A 6,900-nucleotide genomic window follows, 5' to 3' on the forward strand; every position below is an offset into this window, starting at 1 on the left:
CCCCCCTTTCATAGTGAAAACGATAGAGATATTCTCGGTAAAAGAGGAATGGTTTTCCCTTTTGACCATTAACAAATTGGCCTTTAATAACATATATATATTATATCATTATATTATATTTTTACCATAAATGTTTTGATTTATGTCAAGCATACATATGCCACATCTATTATTTCAAAATCATCTATATTTAATTATATTCAATAAAAATATTTAATTACCATCTACATTAGGCAATAAATTTAATGGTGGGCTTGAAGAAGAATGCAATTGTAAATGTGTTACTGTAGCATCTTTAAAAATAAATGATATAAAATAAAATATTGTAATAATATACCTCCTGTTGCCCTAATTTGAGGAAATTGGAGGACTCTATGGCTAAAAAAAATATATTAAGTTTAATAAAAATTTTAAAATACATTGCAAAGTAATAGGGAGTCTTGATACTGTTGCATCTTTAAAAATAAATGATATAAAATAAAATATAGTAATAATATACCTCCTGTTGTCCTAATTTGAGGTATTTGGGGGATAAGATTATTATTCGCTAAAAAATATTAAGTTTAATAAAAAATTTAAAATACATTGCAAAGGAATAGGGAGCCTTGATACTGTTGCATCTTTAAAAATAAATAATATAATAATTTGTTACAATAAATGAAGAAGATATATTCTTACATTTACAAGTGTCAATATGTTGTTTTGTAACAACAACATCTACTAATGAAAGCTTAGCTCGACCCCCACATTTGCCTCGGCATATTAGGTAAATGTAATTTTGACCATTGCCCTTGATTAAATATTCATAGCCCAAATAGACAATTACATCATTGTTTTTTTGGGTTTTCTAATAAAAATATATAATGTAATAATAATGGTAATTTACTTTAAATTGAATATTTTGTATCCGGGAATAATCTTGTAAATTCATATTGATGCAAAAAGGTTTCTGTTAAATATTATAAATAAAATAATCCTTTCTAAACAACTTTGGCTTATTTTTTAAATTTTAGCGGCCATTTTTTGAAGCTCTTTTTGGGGATGTTTTGAGGATGTTATTGGACGTTTTGGCGATTTTGAACATGGCGATTTAGTGATTATACGTCTTATTCCATTCATTGAGAAAATTTTTAAATTTTTTAATATATTTAGCATCTAAGATAATGTTGACTGTTAAAGTTTTGACGGATAACTTTAGATGTGACAGCGATTAATCACAATCAAAACTAAATGAAAATAAGTTGAATGTTAAAGAACTTTACTACAATCGATATAAGAGGGTTTTATTTAGATTTTAACCAAAACGAATAACGCTGATCAATAATAATTTTTTTTATCTATTTTTGTCGGAATTGGGACTGAAAAATGTTTTGAAGTGATTTGTCTCACGATGATATTCTTGATAAAACACACTATTTAAGACGATGAAAACAACTAAGACTCACACGATAAGTTTATTGCTAAAAAAATTACACAAAGATCAAAAATGATAAAACAAAAAAGTTGCTTATGTAAATAAAAATAATATAATTAGAATAAAATATTTAATTTTAAATTGTTTATGAAGGTAAAATAAAAAAAACTTTAATTAGAATGAATCTTTCAAACTAAATAAAACATAAAAATTTTTATAATTGTTTTTTGAATATTAAAAACTAATAGTTTTTTTTAAAACAAGAAAAAAACGACTTATTAAAACATTGTCCTCAATTAATATTTAATATTTTCCACTTATGTATGAAACCCGGGTTCTATACAGAGGGCGTTCTAATAAATTTTTAGCCCTTTCCTACCTTTGGAGAGGTACTGATACTAGGCCTACCTAAAAAATTAGTTCTCAAAAGTTTTAAATTTGAATCCTTTTAGATCATTATGTATTGTTTTGTTGTTATCAAAATTAACATTTTTATACTTCAAAAACAGAAAAAAAAAATTTTTCTTTTTTATCTTCTTTTTATTGCCATAAGAAAAAGAAGCAAAAATGGTTCATTTTACAAAATGTTTCATTTAATATTTTATTATCAACTATGATAAAAATTTTGATTTCACTCTTTTAATAATTTTCATGGATATTAGAAAATATTTCAGGATAATTAAAGGTAAAAAAAAATCGGACCTAGGCGGCTGGTCAGCTCGCCCATATCTACAACATAGATCTGGAAATAGGTGTATAATAGATTGCTTATATTGATTTTATTTTTATATATATGCAAATAACCGACTTTCTAAGTATTTGATACCCATATTCAATTTTTATATTGTAGAAATTTTTTAACAAATTATGTCCTCTCATGATCTAAATCCTCCTACTTTAGGTGTTGATATATTTTTTAAAAATTCTGACGACACTTAGATTCGATCATTTAAAATAATATTTAATATTACAGTTATCTTTAATATTATATTTTTTTATGTTTATTTTTGGGTTTATTGATTTTTTATGTATAATGTTGTTAAAAATAATTATTTATTTTATAAAGTTTTTAAGAAATATAAATTTTTTATTTTATACATATTTTTTTGAAATATAAAAAGATTTCGGAAAATTATAATTATTATTATTTTCATACATAAAAACTTTGGAAAAACTATATTTTGATTATGAAAAAATATTGTATATTAAAAAAAGGCTAATAAAATAAAGTTTTAAGGTTTTAAAATAAAAGATATTTTTATTACCTTTATTTATTTGTTACCAAATTTTTTTATAATCTCCCCACGCCCATCCCTCAGAAAGAAAGAAATAAATCAAGAAAGAAAGAAAGAAAGAAAGAAAGAAAGAAAGAAAGAAAGAAAGAAAGAAAGAAAGAAAGAAAGAAAGAAAGAAAGAAAGAAAGAAAGAAAGATAGAAAGAAATATAGCCCATTAAAACTAAGAATGACTACTATAATTTTATTTATATCAATAATTTTATTAACTTCTATTTGTACCCATATTTAGATTTTATGTGATTAAAATACAGTTATACATTTACTCAAAATAAAAAAAAAATTGATCGTAAAATTTAAAGAATTTTTCATATTTAAAAAAATTTGAAAATTTTTATTGGAATAAAAATATTGAGAAAAATCTTGAAAGATCTTCCTTATAAAATGTTATTTAAGAATTTAGTATATTATTATTTTTATTAATTTTTGAAGTTAAGTTAATGGGATAATTATAAAGAAAATATATATAGTAAACATGCTAAATTATAGGAATGAAGACGTTCCCAAAGTGGCAATTATCATAATCGTTATTTATTATCTGCATTTGACGCCAATGGGTTAAAAATATATATTGTTAATATGTTAAATTAAAAATGAAGATGTAACATGGAAAAGTAACAATTGTCATGGGTGATATTTTATAACTTGATTTTTTTCTATCTAAATGAGTAAAATATATATATTCTAAACATGTTAAATAAAAAAAAAATTCAGTGAAGATATGCCATAAAAAAGTAAAAATTTTCATAATTTTTATTTTTTTTAAATTTTTTTAATCAAATAGGAAAATATAATGCTAGTATGTTTAATTAAAATTATCATGAATATGTAAGATAAAAAAAAGTGACATAACCGTTATTTTTTAACTTTTTTGATTTTTTTTTACCTAAATTGGTAAACATATATATTATAAAGATGTTAAATTGAAATTTCAATGTAGATGTACCATAGAAGAGACAATTGTCATCTCTTCTCTTCCCTTCTCTTAAGAAAGAAAGAAAGAAAGAAAGAAAGAAAGAAAAAGAAAACTGCAAATGGATAAAAAAAATATATTTAGAGATGTTTCCATCAAGATATATCAGGGGCGTCGCTAGCCTCTACATTCTCAGGGGGCTCGGAGAGGGGGTAAATATAAAATATTTTTTATATTGCTACAACCACAAGTTAGATCTCATGGTTTAAAATTGTATTATTTAATTTTTTTTTAACTTGCATTATATAATTTTTTAATTTATCTTGAATTGTTATAATTTTTTAGGCATACGTATCTGTAAATATACAAGCCATACTCTTTTTAAACATGACACTTGAGGTGGATGGTCATTTAGAAACATCTCGGATCATTTATAAGAACTTTGAGGCGAAATATTATTTTTTTTTACCTTTTTAATAGAAATCTTAACTCAGAGATTATCAATCATGATTCTTTCGAAGCCTCCCATTTTTATGTAAACGCGTTAATATAAATTACATTTTATTGGCCATTTTAATTTATGGGTAATGATAACAATAAATCCACTAAATAGGTATCTACAGTCAGTAGGTATTAATATGTGGATGCCAAATATTGATTCCAAAATTAATATATCGAAAAATCAAAGAAGTGATAATTATTTTGATTTGATAAGAATTAAAGGCTGAAAGATTTATGTCAAAATTTAATCTCAATCTCTCAAAAATCATCAAGGGTACGTAAAACACATACAAATCTTCAAAATTTTTAAGTCGAAACCAAATTTCGATTTGACCGTGAATAGGACTTCAATTGGAGTTCTAAAAAAAGAATTATTATAAAATTATTGATTACCTAGTAGATCGTTTTTTTTTAGATAGATTTTCTCAAAATGATTTTAATCTTCCATCTTAATAGATTGCACTCCCCCCACCCCCCTTGCTGATTATTTTATATCAGATCATTAGAAAATCATTATCAAACTTAAATATGGAAACGATACATCGTAAGGGAAAATAGTAAAAGAGATTATTGGCTGCAGAAGTTAAATTTTAAAAATATCTTAAATATTTTGATCATTTGTATATAAAGAATTGTATATATGCAACTTCAGCAGCCATTCACGTGTATCAGCTGCTTTTTCTTTGAGGCCTCATTCTCTACACTAAATAGAGTTCAATCGATCACAAGAGAATGAAAGATCTAAGTAAACCAAATTTAGTAATTAATAGCTTATGGAAAAAAATATTACAAAATTTAGTTTTTAATTTATTTACGTTAAAATTTAAATATCGTCGTTTACAAATTTTTAATAAAAATAAGTAAACATTTATATGAGTGGCTAACTATTTGCCCCATTTCAAAAAAAATATTGGCCCATCTAAGTACAGTTGCCCCCCCCCCTCACTCCCAATTGGAACCTGGATTTTACTTAAGATAATATAATGATTCTTTACACTATACTAGTGTAATTGTGATGTATTATAGGTTAATTCTTTGTGGATAATAAGAACTATTACGATTTATAATCTAATGTTATTTATTAAGAAATATTTTTACAAAAAGTCAGCAAATACACAATTTACTTTATTTTGTTTTTAATTAAGTAATAGCAAATGTATAATGCTTTAAAGTTGATGTGGCGCCTTTTTTTCGGGAAATATGTCTAATGCTACACTGAAGGCTCTCACACACGCAACGCTTGAACTTTGTTGAGCAGGAAAAATCTTTTGGAATCAGCGAAAAGGTAGGATAATAAAGCTATTTTTTTTCCCCAGCTATATAATGTAATAGTAGAAGGTTATGCAACTTGTTCAATGAGATAATCTTAAATCTCATTTCTCATAATGACTGGAAATTGAAAAACTCCCTAAAAATTATGAAAATTAATAATAAAATATTTCTAATTAGTATCTCAATTCGTACTAACAGAATACAGCTGTGTATTCATATCATCAAGAGAAAATTCGTAGACATACGATTTATGAGATAATCTAAAATTAAAATTTTTCAATGCATTCCTCCTTAACTATGAGGCTAGGCATATATTTAAATTTAATTTTAAGATCAAGTATAGTTTCCGCATAATTACAAAATGTGCTCTCATAGCTAATATATGCCGTTCATTTTTTTCAACATTATATTGGTTGCATTTTTAATAGTATCATCATTATGATTTTTGAAAATTTCCTCCAAAATATTGTCCATCCTTGCAATAAATAACACCGCCGTTCCAATCTTCGTTATAACGGATGATATTAAAAATTTGAATATTCTTCAAAATTTTTACTTCCGTATCATTGATGATGTTATAGGGATCCGGAAATACATCTATTTCCAAATAATTTGATGGCATCTAAATTTTCTAATAAAATATATTACACAATTAAAATAATTATGCTAACACTTACCTTTTTTTACGGTTGGTAATATTAAATATTTTGAGTTACACATAGTGATAACATCCAGAGATTCTGATCCCCCCAGGTAGCTCCATTTATTTTTATAAGAGCTTGGGTGATAAATGTAACTTATTTTAAAACAAAATTAGTAACTTTTCCAAGTTTTAAATTTAATGATGATATCTCTTCTTTTACCATAACGTTAACGATGTTGAACATACATCTATGGCTAAACAAGGTTGTATTGTATTTGATTCAAAAATGCATATTTGCAGCAGCACTTAATATGTTTGTGCATTGTCGTGAGTGTTTGATAATATACCTTGAATTCCAAACGCATAGAGATGATGCTAACAATGCATCGGGAATATCATCACCACAATTTGGATGTGGTAATTTATATAAATCTAAAATGAAATATTCTATTTGTTGTCAATATAATGTCATATTATAACACAGTATGACGAAGATAAGATAGCCGGCTATCCACATCTCTGTGGTTATCGACAATTTTCAACATATTTTAATTTTGTAATAAGCTTGGTATAATTTGATAAGGGCAACAGCTTTATTAGGGATCAATTTACATATGAAGCGTCATAATTTTTCCATTCTTAAATGTAAAAGGAAAAATGTTGACTATTCATTGATTTGAAGGATATATTTATAAATATCAAAGAATTTAATCTGTTCAAATGGATTTCTCTTTTGTAAAAGTTTCCTCCCGACTAAACTTTGTGACATATCTCGGTTCTTCTCGATTCCAACTATGTCAATACAGCTTTTCTCACTAACGGCACGTTTTTGAGCCCATTTTTAAAAACGGCTAACACAATAT

This window comes from Gordionus sp. m RMFG-2023, chromosome 5 (genome assembly GCF_954871325.1).
Source record: "Gordionus sp. m RMFG-2023 chromosome 5, tfGorSpeb1-WG-v2, whole genome shotgun sequence".
NCBI classification, from domain to species: Eukaryota; Metazoa; Nematomorpha; class Gordioida; order Chordodea; family Parachordodidae; genus Gordionus; species Gordionus sp. m RMFG-2023.